At 42.6% G+C, this 15,838-nt stretch overlaps 1 protein-coding gene across 1 annotated transcript in view; it reads right to left on the bottom strand.

The window, feature by feature from the left end:
• The window catches only part of ELOVL2 (ELOVL fatty acid elongase 2), a 220,326-nt gene that overhangs the window by 36,509 nt on the left and 167,979 nt on the right, over nucleotides 1–15,838 (bottom strand). The gene's annotated exons all lie outside the window — the stretch shown is intronic.

Below are 15,838 nucleotides of genomic sequence, written 5' to 3'. Positions count from 1 at the left end.
CTGAGCCGCGAACAGATGCACAAAGCCCCTGCATCTGTAATCAGTGCGGCTATAGTTTCTCCCTCCGCATACGTGCTGATGCGTGCGGAGGCTGAGAAAATCAGAAGAGACAGGCAGGTTTGAAATTTTGCCGCTTGGGGGAGCGGAGGAGCGGTCACGTGACCGCTCCCATCCAATGGGGCTTCAGCCTTTTTTTTCCCTACTGTGTCGGTGTTCTGAGATAGAAGAGCTCAGCCACCAGACCAGCACAGAGGTGTGTGTGTGTGTGTGTGTGTGCGTGTGTGCGTGCGTGCGTGCGTGCGTGCGTGTGTGTGTGTGTGTGTGTGTGTGATGTATGTGTGTGATGTATGTGTGTGAATATATTTATCAAAGTTGCACAATAATAAATAATTTATTCTCACATGTCTTTTTTTTAATTTTTTAAATATTATATAATATACACACACACACACACACACACACATATAGACACACACAGGTTCCCCAGTGACACACAAACACACAGACCACTTCAAAGTGACACACACACAGAGTGATACCCGCCTCCCAAGCGCGCTTGCTGTCTCCTCTGCCAGGACAGCAAAAAGCTCCTGGTAGAGCGAGCGGCAGCAAGCAACAGCGAGCAGCAGCACAAAAGTGTTTACTATGTCCCAGGCCTTAGTCTGACATCAAGCAGAGACATGAGTGAATATTCAATTTGAACGAATACAGCTGTCCTGTGTGAGGGGGTAATCCCGGAAGTGGAAGTGGAACAGCATCTCCAGTGTTACCCGGATCAGCATCACTTGTTCATCTCCACCGTGATTTCGTTGGTGTGCTGACGGAGGGACGCGGAGACCCCTGTGGTCATCTCGGTTACATCCTTTGGTGAGACCATTCCTTAATCCCTTGCCTATGCTATTTGCTTACCCCCCATCTCCATCTATAGTGGTCAATATCAGCCTGATTTTTCCACATTTGCATCCGCAATCTATCATCTGACGGGTCAATTACTTCTCCCCATTTGTTGCTCCAGTCATTTGCTACCTATCGAGTGACAATTCCTCCCACATCTCACTGCCTCCTACATTTGCGCTATTGGACATTTTTTGGTCACATTTCCCTTCTTTTTTATTTTCAAGAGTACTCTTGTTTTTTATTGTCATATATTGTGTTTATTGTGTCTATTGGCATCATTGTGTTTGTTTTAATCTGTTCAGTCACCTAGCCTTCCTTGCTTAATTAATAAATTTGACTGTTTTTTCTTTGCTATACAGGATTGCGCCTTTTTTCTTTCTTCCATTTAATCAGGATAGGCATATCCTCATTAGGGCTGCATCCTGCTAGCTCAGGGCTGCACAACACACGGCCCGCGGGCCGCATGCGGCCCGCCTGGCCTCTCTGTGCGGCCCTCGATGAGATTTAAAAAAAAAAAAAAAAACTTTGAAAAAAAAAAAACTTTGAAAAAAAAAAAACTTTGAAAAAAAAAAAAACTTTGAAAAAAAAAATGGTGGCGTTTCCCCGCGGTCCCGGCGCACAAGCGCAGGGCCCGCTCCCGCTCCCTCCTCCCCTCCAACCCCCCGCTCGCAACGTGGGACGGAGGGGGAAGTCACAGCCAGCTGAGGTCTTCTGCGGCCGCTCCCCCCCCCTGATCCGAACGTGGATATGTGCAGGGTGGCGAGGTGAGGTGAGGTGCAGGGGTGATTGGAGGTGCAGGGGGGTGATTGGAGGTGCAGGGGGGTGATTGGAGGTGCAGGGGGTGATTGGAGGTGCGGGGGGTGAGGTGCAGGGGGGTGATGTCATGTGAGGTACAGGGGTGATTGGAGGTGCAGGGGGGTGATTGGAGGTACAGGGGGGTGATTGGAGGTGCAGGGGGTGATTGGAGGTGCAGGGGGTGATTGGAGGTGCAGGGGGGTGAGGTGCAGGGGGGTGAGGTGCAGGGGATGTGATGTGCAGGGGATGTGATGTGCAGGAGGGGGGGTGATGTGCAGGAGGGGTGATGTGAGGTGCAGGGGGTGAGGTGCAGGGGTGATTGGAGGTGCAGGGGGGTGATTGGAGGTGCAGGGGGGTGATTGGAGGTGCAGGGGGGTGAGGTGCAGGAGGGGTGATGTGAGGTGCAGGGGGTGAGGTGCAGGGGTGATTGGAGGTGCAGGGGTGATTGGAGGTGCAGGGGGGTGATTGGAGGTGCAGGGGGGTGATTGGAGGTGCGGGGGGTGAGGCGCAGGGGATGTGATGTGCAGGAGGGGGGAGGTGATGTGCAGGAGGGGTGATGTGAGGTGCAGAGGATGAGGTGCAGGGGTGATTGGAGGTGCAGGGGTGATTGGAGGTGCAGGAGAGAGTGATGTGAGGTGCAAGGGGAGAGAGTGATGTGAGGTGCAGGGGGGGAGAGTGATGTGAGGTGCAGGGGGGGAGAGTGGTGTGAGGTGCAGGGGGGGAGAGTGGTGTGAGGTGCAGGGGGGATTGTGGTGTGAGGTGCAGGGGGGGAGAAGGATGTGAGGTGCAGGGGGGTGGGATGTGTGTGGTGTGCAGGGGGGTATTGTGTGTTTGATGTGGAGAGGGAGTATTATGTGTGTGGGTGAGGGGGAGATGGGGGTATGTGAGATAGATGGGGAGTATCGCAAAGGTTGATAGTGAGGGGTTCTGGGGGAGATATGAGGATGATGATGAGGGGTGCTGGAGGAGATATATGAGGATGATGATGATGATGAGAGGTGCTGGAGGAGAGATGATGATGATGATGATTTTACCCGTGGGTCCAATTTTTTTTTCCTTGGAGCAGTTCGGCCCATCTCGCTTTACGAGTTGTGCAGGCCTGTGCTAGCTCATTTCATCTGGGTCAGTACATTTATTAGTCACCCATTTACTCACTTATATATTTCATTTGTGTTAGTCCTAGCGCTGATTTCTTTCTGATATGTGTATATATATATATATATATATATATATATATATAAAAAAACAACATTACCATTCTCTCGTCCGGTAAAGAAAGACTGCACTCGGTTCAGTAATCATGAAAAACTGTATTGGGCATCTGAATAAAAAAGATAAGTCACCCAATCCGACGTTTCGGTCCTGGAATAGGACCTTTCTCAAGGGGGTGCAATGACAGACTGATAGACAAGCATATATATACCCTCACCACATGTGACAAACACACCTGACTCACATTACCTACAATCCAAATCTCTGCAAAAATCACCTGCCAGGTGTGTGTAATGAGCCGTCGCCATCTTGGAGGGGGTGTCTGTGAAGGTACACTGGCGACACAGTTTATTACACTGCGGCCAGATCCGCAAGCCGGGAGATTTCCCGGCTTGCTAGTGGCCGCCCCTCGGCGTGCCGCGCGTCATAGACGCGCGGTCACGCGTCTTCGGGAGCGTGCGCCCCCTGCACGCGCGTCCAGGGGCTCCCCGAGGGAGCCCTGGTGTCCCGCGATCGCGGGACAGCGGCAGGGGGTTCCGGGGGACCCGGCGGACCCGGCAGCGGTAGGGAGAGCGCCCCGATCGGAGGGCGCTCTTCCGCTGCTTCGGCGCGCGCCCGTCACTCTCGGGCGCGCGCCAGGCTACTGCTGCGGCACAGAACGGGCAAATGCTCGAATAAACTGTGCCGCAGCAGTAATGACGTCACTGATCTGCCTTCATTCACTGCTACTATGTATCTACCCTATAGTAAGGTCAGTCTTGCAGCCTGTCTGCCTGCCAGAACGACCACTAGGTGGCGTACCTGCCTATTCCCAAGCTAAAGTCAATGGGGCATGCAGAAAGAGTGAAGGACAGCCTTAGGCTGTCTATACAGGCAGCAACAAAGCACCAATCAACCCAAAAAATGGAAATAATGATATAGCAAACTATGGGGAGAGAAAAAAAAAAAAAAAGGGAGTAATGCTTCCCATAAATAACTGGTAATGTAGCCAAAAAAAACCCTTACTGCACATCAATAAACTGGATCAATCCTATGGGACAAGGCTCATCAAACATAACAGTGTAACATAGAAACCATCCATACTAACACAAAAGGAAAGGGATATGTGAACACACGAGGGATATACATATTTACACAAAGAAAACTAAAAACAATTTAGTCACGCCGTGTCTGATATCTATACATACTACTACCCTACAATACCCTATATCCCAGAGTCACACACAGAGAGACTGAGACAGCAGGCAGGAAGATAATACAAACAATGACTGCAGCAGCAGCGCACCGTACGTTTCATGTGCATTCAGTAAGGAACAGCAGAACTACAGTAAATGAAAGGCCAATCATAAAAAAGGCCAATTATAGAAAACATCCCAAGTTAAGGTCCTCATTAAGACCCTTTGGGGTCACCGTATTCAGATTATATATGAGTCTTGCTTCCATTTGCAATAACAGTTTGTTCCTATTGCCGCCCCTGTTTGAAACATGTGCCTGTGCGATCGGCATGCAACGGAACGTGGCCAGGCTGTGTTTCAAAGTTTTAAAGTGCCTAGCCACGGGCTGGTGTTTCAACTCATCTTGGTCTGTGGTCTCCAAAAGTGCCTTCCTGATGGAGGACCTGTGCATCGCAATTCGTTCTTTCAGCATTCTTGTTGTTTTCCCCACATAGTACAGTCCACAGGGGCATCTAATAATGTACACTACGAAGCGTGATTCGCAGTTTAAGAAATGCGAGATTTTTATGGGAATACCACTGTGTGGATGTGCATAGGTTTTACCTAACAGAAGGTATTGACAATTAACACAACCCTTGCATTTGTAGACTCCAGGTGATTGTTTGAGCCAGGTCGTTCTGGTAGAGTATTTATCCACAGGATCTGCTGAAGTAAGCATGTCCCCCACGCTACGCCCTCTCTTATAACAAAAAAGAGGTGGCAGCTGAAAGTTCTTTCCAATTTTTTTATCGTTAGTTAGAATGTGCCAGTTATCCCTGATACTGTTTTGTATCAACCTTGAGGATGTACTATATGTTGAGACAACATTAAAACGATCAATGTCCTGTGTTTTGTTGACCGGTGTCAAAAGCTCCACCCTGGTCTTGTTTCTGGCCTTAATAAGGGCTTGTTCTATTTCTCCATTGTCATACCCTCTTTGTCTGAAGCGATCCGCCATCTTCTCTAACGCAGCATGCACCTCCAAGGGATTACTAGTGATGCGCTTGGCTCTCAGCATTTGTGAGTATGGAAGACCCTTTTTCAATGTAGCTGGATGATGGCTCCTGGATGGCTCATTAGATGCCCCTGTGGACTGTACTATGTGGGGAAAACAACAAGAATGCTGAAAGAACGAATTGCGATGCACAGGTCCTCCATCAGGAAGGCACTTTTGGAGACCACAGACCAAGATGAGTTGAAACACCAGCCCGTGGCTAGACACTTTAAAACTTTGAAACACAGCCTGGCCACGTTCCGTTGCATGCCGATCGCACAGGCACATGTTTCAAACAGGGGCGGCAATAGGAACAAACTGTTATTGCAAATGGAAGCAAGACTCATATATAATCTGAATACGGTGACCCCAAAGGGTCTTAATGAGGACCTTAACTTGGGATGTTTTCTATAATTGGCCTTTTTTATGATTGGCCTTTCATTTACTGTAGTTCTGCTGTTCCTTACTGCATGCACATGAAACGTACGGTGCGCTGCTGCTGCAGTCATTGTTTGTATTATCTTCCTGCCTGCTGTCTCAGTCTCTCTGTGTGTGACTCTGGGATATAGGGTATTGTAGGGTAGTAGTATGTATAGATATCAGACACGGCGTGACTAAATTGTTTTTAGTTTTCTTTGTGTAAATATGTATATCCCTCGTGTGTTCTCATATCCCTTTCCTTTTGTGTTAGTATGGATGGTTTCTATGTTACACTGTTATGTTTGATGAGCCTTGTCCCATAGGATTGATCCAGTTTATTGATGTGCAGTAAGGGTTTTTTTTGGCTACATTACCAGTTATTTATGGGAAGCATTACTCCCTTTTTTTTTTTTTTTTTTCTCTCCCCATAGTTTGCTATATCATTATTTCCATTTTTTGGGTTGATTGGTGCTTTGTTGCTGCCTGTATAGACAGCCTAAGGCTGTCCTTCACTCTTTCTGCATGCCCCATTGACTTTAGCTTGGGAATAGGCAGGTACGCCACCTAGTGGTCGTTCTGGCAGGCAGACAGGCTGCAAGACTGACCTTACTATAGGGTAGATACATAGTAGCAGTGAATGAAGGCAGATCAGTGACGTCATTACCTTCACAGACACCCCCTCCAAGATGGCGACGGCTCATTACACACACCTGGCAGGTGATTTTTGCAGAGATTTGGATTGTAGGTAATGTGAGTCAGGTGTGTTTGTCACATGTGGTGAGGGTATATATATGCTTGTCTATCAGTCTGTCATTGCACCCCCTTGAGAAAGGTCCTATTCCAGGACCGAAACGTCGGATTGGGTGACTTATCTTTTTTATTCAGATGCCCAATACAGTTTTTCATGATTACTGAACCGAGTGCAGTCTTTCTTTACCGGACGAGAGAATGGTAATGTTGTTTTTCTATTATTTGAGACTAGCACCTGTCTATATGAACCAGTACATTGAGTGCAAGCTGTGATGTTTGTTTTGACTATTTTTTTATGAGCTGTGCACCTACAAGATATATATTTTTGCACTTGCATGGGATTTATGGAGTGGCAGTGGATTCCTGCAAAGTTTGCTATTGATTGGAGTAATCTTCAGTGACATTGACTTTTATACATTGACATTTTCTGATTGCAATATCATGGAGGAATTTGCCGATATGTCTGACATTTTTGCTAACATCTCTGATTCTATGGGGTATACAGATGAACAGATCACACAGATCAGATATAATGAGACAGCGGAGACTATCTTTGGACCAGATAAACCCACAGATGTATTTAATGATTTGGTGAAATTGAAGAAAAGAGAAACTGATTTTTATTTGCATGCAACCACGTTATCACATTATCATAAAGAGAAATTACTCCCTCGTGGGTTTCGTATTAAAAATCAGCCTACCATAGGCCGCAGTGACCCAGTTTTTTGTAAAAAATGGGTCTCAATCCTTAATAAATGTTCATTTGATCTAACAATCTTAGTTATTGAACAGTCTACAAAAGAGTTGGTGAAAATCAGGAAGGACATTAAGTCAATTGAGGATAAATATGGTGAAATACTGACAGCTGACTCTGATACTAACTGGTTAGAAAAAATACAATCCACTGTAGATATCTACAAGGCCGGTCTTATTGCATACAAAAGGGATAAATTAAAACAAGTGAACCTTGACTATAAGGAGAGGAAGGTGTACAAATGGCTTCTGGGCCTTAATGACAACCCACAGGGTAGATCCTACCAAAAGAGGGGCTACTCTCGCTCCAGAAAAGGGGCTGTGGGTGGGTCCGGTTATAATACCAGTGACACTGATATGTCAGACGCTCAGGACAGTACTGTCAACACTGACCCTTTTTTAGGCCAGGCTTCGGCTGCCCAAAAAAAGCCCCCCTTACCCGACCTAGAAGCTGGAGACCGATCAGGAGGGGGGGGTGGAAACCCAAGATTCCTGCCACGCTCATCCAAAACCAGGGCGGGCAGGGGGAGAGGGCAGAAACAGTGATTCTTAACATCTCCCAATATGAGTTGTCGCCAGCTGAAACCTCAGTCCTCAGTATGGGGCTATCATTTGTGCCCACTCACCAACAGAAATCTTTTGAGTGGGAAGTGGATATGTTCAAACTTAACCGACGATTGAAATTGAAGGATTACTTCAGCCATACTGATTCTGGCCATGTGGATACGAATGGTGACTGTATGAAACGCTTTAAACCTATCAGTACCTTTGACCCACAGGTGGTAAATTCAAGTATAACAACTTTCATGGGACTACTGGAAAGAGACACTAGGCATGCAATTATGAGCCACAAGTCTAGTTTTTATAATTTAACTAGAGCACAACATGGAGCATTGAAATCCCTTAGAGACAACAGCAATATTATTATCAAAGCTGCGGACAAGGGTGGAGCCATAGTGGTGATGGCATACAAAGATTACCGGGAGGAAATTATGTTACAGCTGAGCAATGGGAACCAGTACAAAAAACTATCTGGTGATCCAACTGCTAACTATAAAAAAGAAATTGATGGTGTTATCGCGATGGGCAGCAGTAATGGGTGGATCTTGGAAGACACTGCAGCATTCCTCATTCAGGACTTTCCGGTAATTCCGGTGCTATACACACTCCCTAAGGTGCATAAATCCTTGACAGCCCCGCCGGGGAGACCCATCATATCAGCGCGGGGCTCCCTTTGTCACCCTATCTCTCAATATGTAGATTTCTTTCTCCAGCCTGTTGTTCATCTGATGGCTTCGTATACTAAAGACACCACAGACTTCATTGGGAAATTGGCGAGAGTCGATCAGGATCTGACGGATGTCCTGCTAGTGACGCTAGACGTGGCAAGTTTGTACACGAATATCCCACACCAGGATGGGATGAATGTCATCAGGCACCAACTTGAAAGACATCCTGTGGAGATGGGACCGCCCACAGAATTTCTCATGACGCTTATTGGTTTGATCTTGCACAAAAACTTCTTCAAGTTTGAGAAGTCATTCTATTTGCAACTGATGGGTACCGCGATGGGGTCCAATATGGCCCCATCGTATGCGAATCTCTATATGGATGCCTACGAGCAAACTCACCTCCTCAACGATGCACCACACTCGGAGTGCATTCTACATTACAACAGATATATAGATGATATCTTCATGCTTTGGAAAGGGACAGAGCAGGATCTGTCGGAGTTTGTGGCACACATCAATGGGATACCATCCACCATCAGGTTCACAGAAAGTCATGACACAAAGGAAATCAACTATTTGGATACAGTGGTCTTTTTGGATGATGGGAAGCTCGGGACACGGGTTTTCCACAAACCAACAGATAGAAACACTCTGCTGGATGCCAGGAGCCATCATCCAGCTACATTGAAAAAGGGTCTTCCATACTCACAAATGCTGAGAGCCAAGCGCATCACTAGTAATCCCTTGGAGGTGCATGCTGCGTTAGAGAAGATGGCGGATCGCTTCAGACAAAGAGGGTATGACAATGGAGAAATAGAACAAGCCCTTATTAAGGCCAGAAACAAGACCAGGGTGGAGCTTTTGACACCGGTCAACAAAACACAGGACATTGATCGTTTTAATGTTGTCTCAACATATAGTACATCCTCAAGGTTGATACAAAACAGTATCAGGGATAACTGGCACATTCTAACTAACGATAAAAAAATTGGAAAGAACTTTCAGCTGCCACCTCTTTTTTGTTATAAGAGAGGGCGTAGCGTGGGGGACATGCTTACTTCAGCAGATCCTGTGGATAAATACTCTACCAGAACGACCTGGCTCAAACAATCACCTGGAGTCTACAAATGCAAGGGTTGTGTTAATTGTCAATACCTTCTGTTAGGTAAAACCTATGCACATCCACACAGTGGTATTCCCATAAAAATCTCGCATTTCTTAAACTGCGAATCACGCTTCGTAGTGTACATTATTAGATGCCCCTGTGGACTGTACTATGTGGGGAAAACAACAAGAATGCTGAAAGAACGAATTGCGATGCACAGGTCCTCCATCAGGAAGGCACTTTTGGAGACCACAGACCAAGATGAGTTGAAACACCAGCCCGTGGCTAGGCACTTTAAAACTTTGAAACACAGCCTGGCCACGTTCCGTTGCATGCCGATCGCACAGGCACATGTTTCAAACAGGGGCGGCAATAGGAACAAACTGTTATTGCAAATGGAAGCAAGACTCATATATAATCTGAATACGGTGACCCCAAAGGGTCTTAATGAGGACCTTAACTTGGGATGTTTTCTATAATTGGCCTTTTTTATGATTGGCCTTTCATTTACTGTAGTTCTGCTGTTCCTTACTGCATGCACATGAAACGTACGGTGCGCTGCTGCTGCAGTCATTGTTTGTATTATCTTCCTGCCTGCTGTCTCAGTCTCTCTGTGTGTGACTCTGGGATATAGGGTATTGTAGGGTAGTAGTATGTATAGATATCAGACACGGCGTGACTAAATTGTTTTTAGTTTTCTTTGTGTAAATATGTATATCCCTCGTGTGTTCACATATCCCTTTCCTTTTGTGTTAGTATGGATGGTTTCTATGTTACACTGTTATGTTTGATGAGCCTTGTCCCATAGGATTGATCCAGTTTATTGATGTGCAGTAAGGGTTTTTTTTGGCTACATTACCAGTTATTTATGGGAAGCATTACTCCCTTTTTTTTTTTTTTTCTCTCCCCATAGTTTGCTATATCATTATTTCCATTTTTTGGGTTGATTGGTGCTTTGTTGCTGCCTGTATAGACAGCCTAAGGCTGTCCTTCACTCTTTCTGCATGCCCCATTGACTTTAGCTTGGGAATAGGCAGGTACGCCACCTAGTGGTCGTTCTGGCAGGCAGACAGGCTGCAAGACTGACCTTACTATAGGGTAGATACATAGTAGCAGTGAATGAAGGCAGATCAGTGACGTCATTACCTTCACAGACACCCCCTCCAAGATGGCGACGGCTCATTACACACACCTGGCAGGTGATTTTTGCAGAGATTTGGATTGTAGGTAATGTGAGTCAGGTGTGTTTGTCACATGTGGTGAGGGTATATATATGCTTGTCTATCAGTCTGTCATTGCACCCCCTTGAGAAAGGTCCTATTCCAGGACCGAAACGTCGGATTGGGTGACTTATCTTTTTTATTCAGATGCCCAATACAGTTTTTCATGATTACTGAACCGAGTGCAGTCTTTCTTTACCGGACGAGAGAATGGTAATGTTGTTTTTCTATTATTTGAGTCTAGCACCTGTCTATATGAACCAGTACATTGAGTGCAAGCTGTGATGTTTGTTTTTATATATATATATATATATATATATATATATATATATATATATATATATATATATATATATATATATATATATATATATATATATATATATATATATATATATATACAGTGGTTGACAAATCACCAAAAAATCTACTCGCCACACAAAAAAATCTACTCGCCACCTAGTACCAAACGTGTGCTGCTTGGGCCAATATTTACTCGCCCGGGGGTTAAATCCACTCGCCCAGGGCGAGCAAATGGATAGGTTTGTCGAACACTGTAATATATATATATATATATATGTAGAGGTATCAGTACCGTGTTAGCCGAGCTTCAATAATCAAAAAATAAATAGATGATACCGTTCTGTGGCTAACGAAATGCTTTTATTTGTGCGAGCTTTCGAGATACACTGATCTCTTCTTCCGGCGATGTTACAATTAATGAAGCAACATAAAACACATCCACACCGGGGGAAGGAGAAGCACAGATAACATTCCAAGAGACACTGTTTTTAAGTTATCCTTGCTTCATTCATTGTAACATCGCCGGAAGAAGAGATCAGTGTATCTCGAAAGCTCGCACAAATAAAAGCATTTCGTTAGCCACAGAACGGTATCATCTATTTATTTTTTGATATATATATATATATATATATATATATATATATATATATATTTTGGTGCTTATCCCATAAAGCAATAAAAGACCATACGATACCGGTTGCAACACGACATCAAGGGACAGCATGCAGGTAAGTAAATAAAAAATGTTCTATATTTGATAGAAGACACAAAAACCGACGTTTCGGTCCCCCAGTGTGTGTGTGTATGTATATGTTTAAAATCTAGAAAAATAAACGATATATTTTTTTAAACATGTATTTATAATTGTGTGTGTGTGTATCTATCTATCTATCTATCTATCTATCTATCTATCTATCTATCTATCTATCTATCTATCTATCTATCTATCTATCTATCTATATATATATATATATATATATATATATATATATGTATATATATATATATATGTTTTACCAGGAAGTAATACATTGAGAGTTACTTCTCGTTTTCAAGTATGTCCTGGGCACAGAGTTATGATGACAAATAATACATGGTTACAAATACAGTTACATATTGTAAGTGAACAGTGTATACATTATATACAAGACATAGCTTGCACAGCTAGAGATAATATATATTATAAGCGTATGTAACAGTTACAGACCAGATTAAAATGTGATATATATATATCACATATATCTTGGAGACGTGTGTGCGTGTTTCCAAAAGCTTACAAATCTATGTAGTTGTATGCAAGATTAAGATGTTAATAAATGAACCTATATGATAATTCTACTATCTTTCTAAACAGTTTTGGAAAGTCAGTATGATGATTACATTCAGCTTATCTGTGGGAACCACATTAGTGCAGCAAAGAGAGCAAAGCAATCCTATTAAATCATTGAGCATGGATTAAGGCTGCATTTCTACTTGCTAATATCTGGCCATAGAATACAAAAATATTAAGAGAATTAGAAATGTTATTTCCCACACTAAGCTTTTAACAATGCCAATGTAAAAAAACTAACTAACACAGTACAGGCATACCCCGGTTTAAGGACACTCACTTTAAGTACATTCGCGAGTAAGGACATATCGACCAGTAGGCAAACGGCAGCTCACGCATGCGCCTGTCGGCACGTCCTGAACAGCAATACCGGCTCCCTACCTGTATCAAAGCTGTGCGCAAGCGGGGAGACTATAGAGCCTGTTACAAATGCGTTATTTACATCAGTTATGCACGTATATAATGATTGCAGTACAGTACATGCATCGATAAGTGGGTAAAAGGGAGTGCTTCACTTTAAGTACATTTTCGCTTTACGTACATGCTCCGGTCCCATTGCGTACGTTAATGTGGGGTATGCCTGTATTGATTTTGAGTTTATACTGTATAATGCGTATGTAGATTTTTTTCGTGAACAAATATAAATTATATAAGGGAATCTGTTAGTAAAGATAATAACTGAAACCAATCAATAGCATTGGTCACTTCACATTTGGGTTACAACCCTGAGTGATGTGTGAATTGCATTTGTGTAATTAAACATTAAACAGTATGTAAACTATCTTCTGAATTAACTTTGTTATTGGTACTGTAAACCATGTTGTGCAGCATGTATAAGAACACATGCTATTTAAAAGATTGTGTACTCCATTCAATGGTCTAATCCCTCTGTATTTATAGTCTTTAAACATATGTCTAAACTAGATAAGAGAAAAGGCGGACCCCGCGTCCACAAGATAAATAAATGTAACTAAATACCGACTTCAAATAAATATGAAATAATAAGTCAGTGGTGCTATATGGGCCAAGTAAAGTAGTATGAGAAAAAGAGCAAGAAAAGCCCTACACAAAAGCACTCTAGTATACCGATTCAAAGTACATATAACAAAACATCTTTATTGAATAGCAGTCACAAAACAAGAAATATAAAAATAAGCAGAGAATAATTAAAACAAGGCATGGATCCCTTGTGCGTTAGTCTTGACACAGACCTCCGATAATCAATTCCAAAATATGGAAAGAACCGTCTCAAATCAGACAGATAGTGCGCTCAAGTGTCCCTGACAAGGTGATACAATATAGTTCTGACAATTGAGCTAAGAAAATATGAAGTGGCCAAATGGTCAAATCACAAAATATCATTGCATGCTTTCCCTAAGGAATCTCTGGAATAGTCTCTAGTGACACAGTGCATCAATATGTGAAAAAAAACAAGGATATAGAGCCGAAAAGGGCACACTTCAAACAGCCTGTATGCTCAAAGTCTCAAAGCACCTAAACGTCAGACACAATCATGGAGGAGGCAAGGAGCAAGAGAGTTCAAACCATAATTACGTGTCCCTAGGGGGGGACAGATCAAGGGATCCTGCCTACACCACCCACTCCTACGCGTTTCGGCCAGATGCCTTCTACTGGGAGTGGTGACTAAACTAAAATAAATGTTAGTGCACTGTAATTACTACACTCTCAAATGTTAAGAATAGTGTGTAAACAGATATATGTGTAATAATGCTATATTGAATATTGTTTCACATGTGTGTGCTGCACTTGCTTCACCATCAAGTAAAAACAATACAATTTGTCTCATCTGACTGCTCTCTATGAAGCCTCTTAAATTCAAGATGTGCTGTACATTCCTGCAAAGGATTGACATTGACTAGAGAGAGGTTACTTAAACCATTGCACAAGTTCATCCTTTGGTAACAAAGATAGGAAACTTAACCCATAAAACACCAACCACGAATAATATGCGATGAAGGGGCAAGTGATGACTCAAAACATTGTATTTGCAGTTCTGCAGCATGCATGTAAAGATTTGTAAGGTGTTTTTGTAAGTACTTTGTACTGTATACTGTTAGAGGCTATTTTTCAGCCCTTTGTGGTTTGTTGGACATATTTCCATTGTAGCAATACTAAGAATGATCATCAGACACATCTTAATCTTAGATCAGTGGTTCTTAAATCTCTTTTAAGGTCCCCAAACCAGTAACTGGAACAAGTAATTAATATCATATAAGTAGGCAAATTAGGTGCAAATCACCAATATGCAAATGCATTAGTGTTTCCGAATGCCTGGTAAGGCCAGTAATATAATACCCACTGGCACAGAGAATGGAGAACAACAAAATATTATAGTAGCTCCAACATTGTAAATCCATGAAGCACAAAGTAGGCCAACAGATATTGAACATGTACTCCTATGGAACAGGGGGAGGTAATATCCAAATGTAACTTCTATGAAGAGAAGCATTTGGGATTTTTTTCTTTGAACACTTAAATGCTATAGGGCCTTAATGATGATTTCGCTCTCTTTTTTTTAGAAATCATATATAAATTGTCCATGTATATCCTTATTATTTATCAGTGGATGTTGCAAGTATAGTTTCATTGTTATAGAATATGTTTGGTTATTATATTATTTTTCCTGGAATACGTACGATACCTTTCTAAGTAAAGATCGTTATTTTTCAAATAGAGATAGTAATATTAAAGTGCTCTAGTGTTGATACTCAGACTATTGATTTAGTTGATTGCCTCTTTTCTGATCTAATTTTCCACTCAGGCTGTCTTATGCTTTGTTTTTCATCAGAGCTGACAACCTGAGTTGCAACCTGGGGGGACGGGATAGAATTGTTGTAAACCTTATTACTACTGCAGCTTGTTTACTGGTAAGTTTATTTCCATTTTTTCTTTTACTTTGGTTGAAAGGGGGTATAACATTTCTTTGTTGAGCATGTTATTTGAATATAGCATTTTTACCGTTATACCCTTGGACTAATTTCTATATATTTTCTGTTTTTTTTAAAAACATTAATGGTTTGATTTCTACAAATTGTTATGTGTTTTTAATTTGTTTATATGATATATGTTTATATTATTTTGGTTCAGCGTGTGCTCCAATTGCATTATCCGGTATGGAGACTCCATATCATTAAGCCTCTTGTGCCATGCAATACAGCAAGTTAACTCTGGGTCTGCAAGACATTGTCCCGTAGTGTACTGTGATGTCATGCATAGTGCACTGCATTGTTTTCTTTATATCCTGACTGTATTCTAAGGTCTGGCGAGCCAATTCCTTATTTTGCTGCCGTTTGATCATTTTAAAGCATTTTACTTTTTGCTATTTACTCAGTTGGAGAGACTTACGGTTCTGATGTCACTTTTGGGTGGAGGAGACGCGATGTACACAATTTATATCATGGGGGTTTCATTCAGCTTGGAAAATTTAAAAAAAGGTCCAATATGGGACCGAAACGTTGGTGCAAATAAATCAACCACTTTTTGATGCAGAATGCCACATGGCGCGCTACACCTTATGTTAACAGATATTCAGTATCATTATACAATGCACCATTTTTATTTTTAGGCTTGATCTTTTTGCACGAATTGGAAA

The sequence above is a fragment of the Ascaphus truei genome, chromosome 2 (assembly GCF_040206685.1).
Source record: "Ascaphus truei isolate aAscTru1 chromosome 2, aAscTru1.hap1, whole genome shotgun sequence".
Classification (NCBI taxonomy): Eukaryota; Metazoa; Chordata; class Amphibia; order Anura; family Ascaphidae; genus Ascaphus; species Ascaphus truei.
This window is presented reverse-complemented; position numbering and strand designations above follow the sequence as displayed.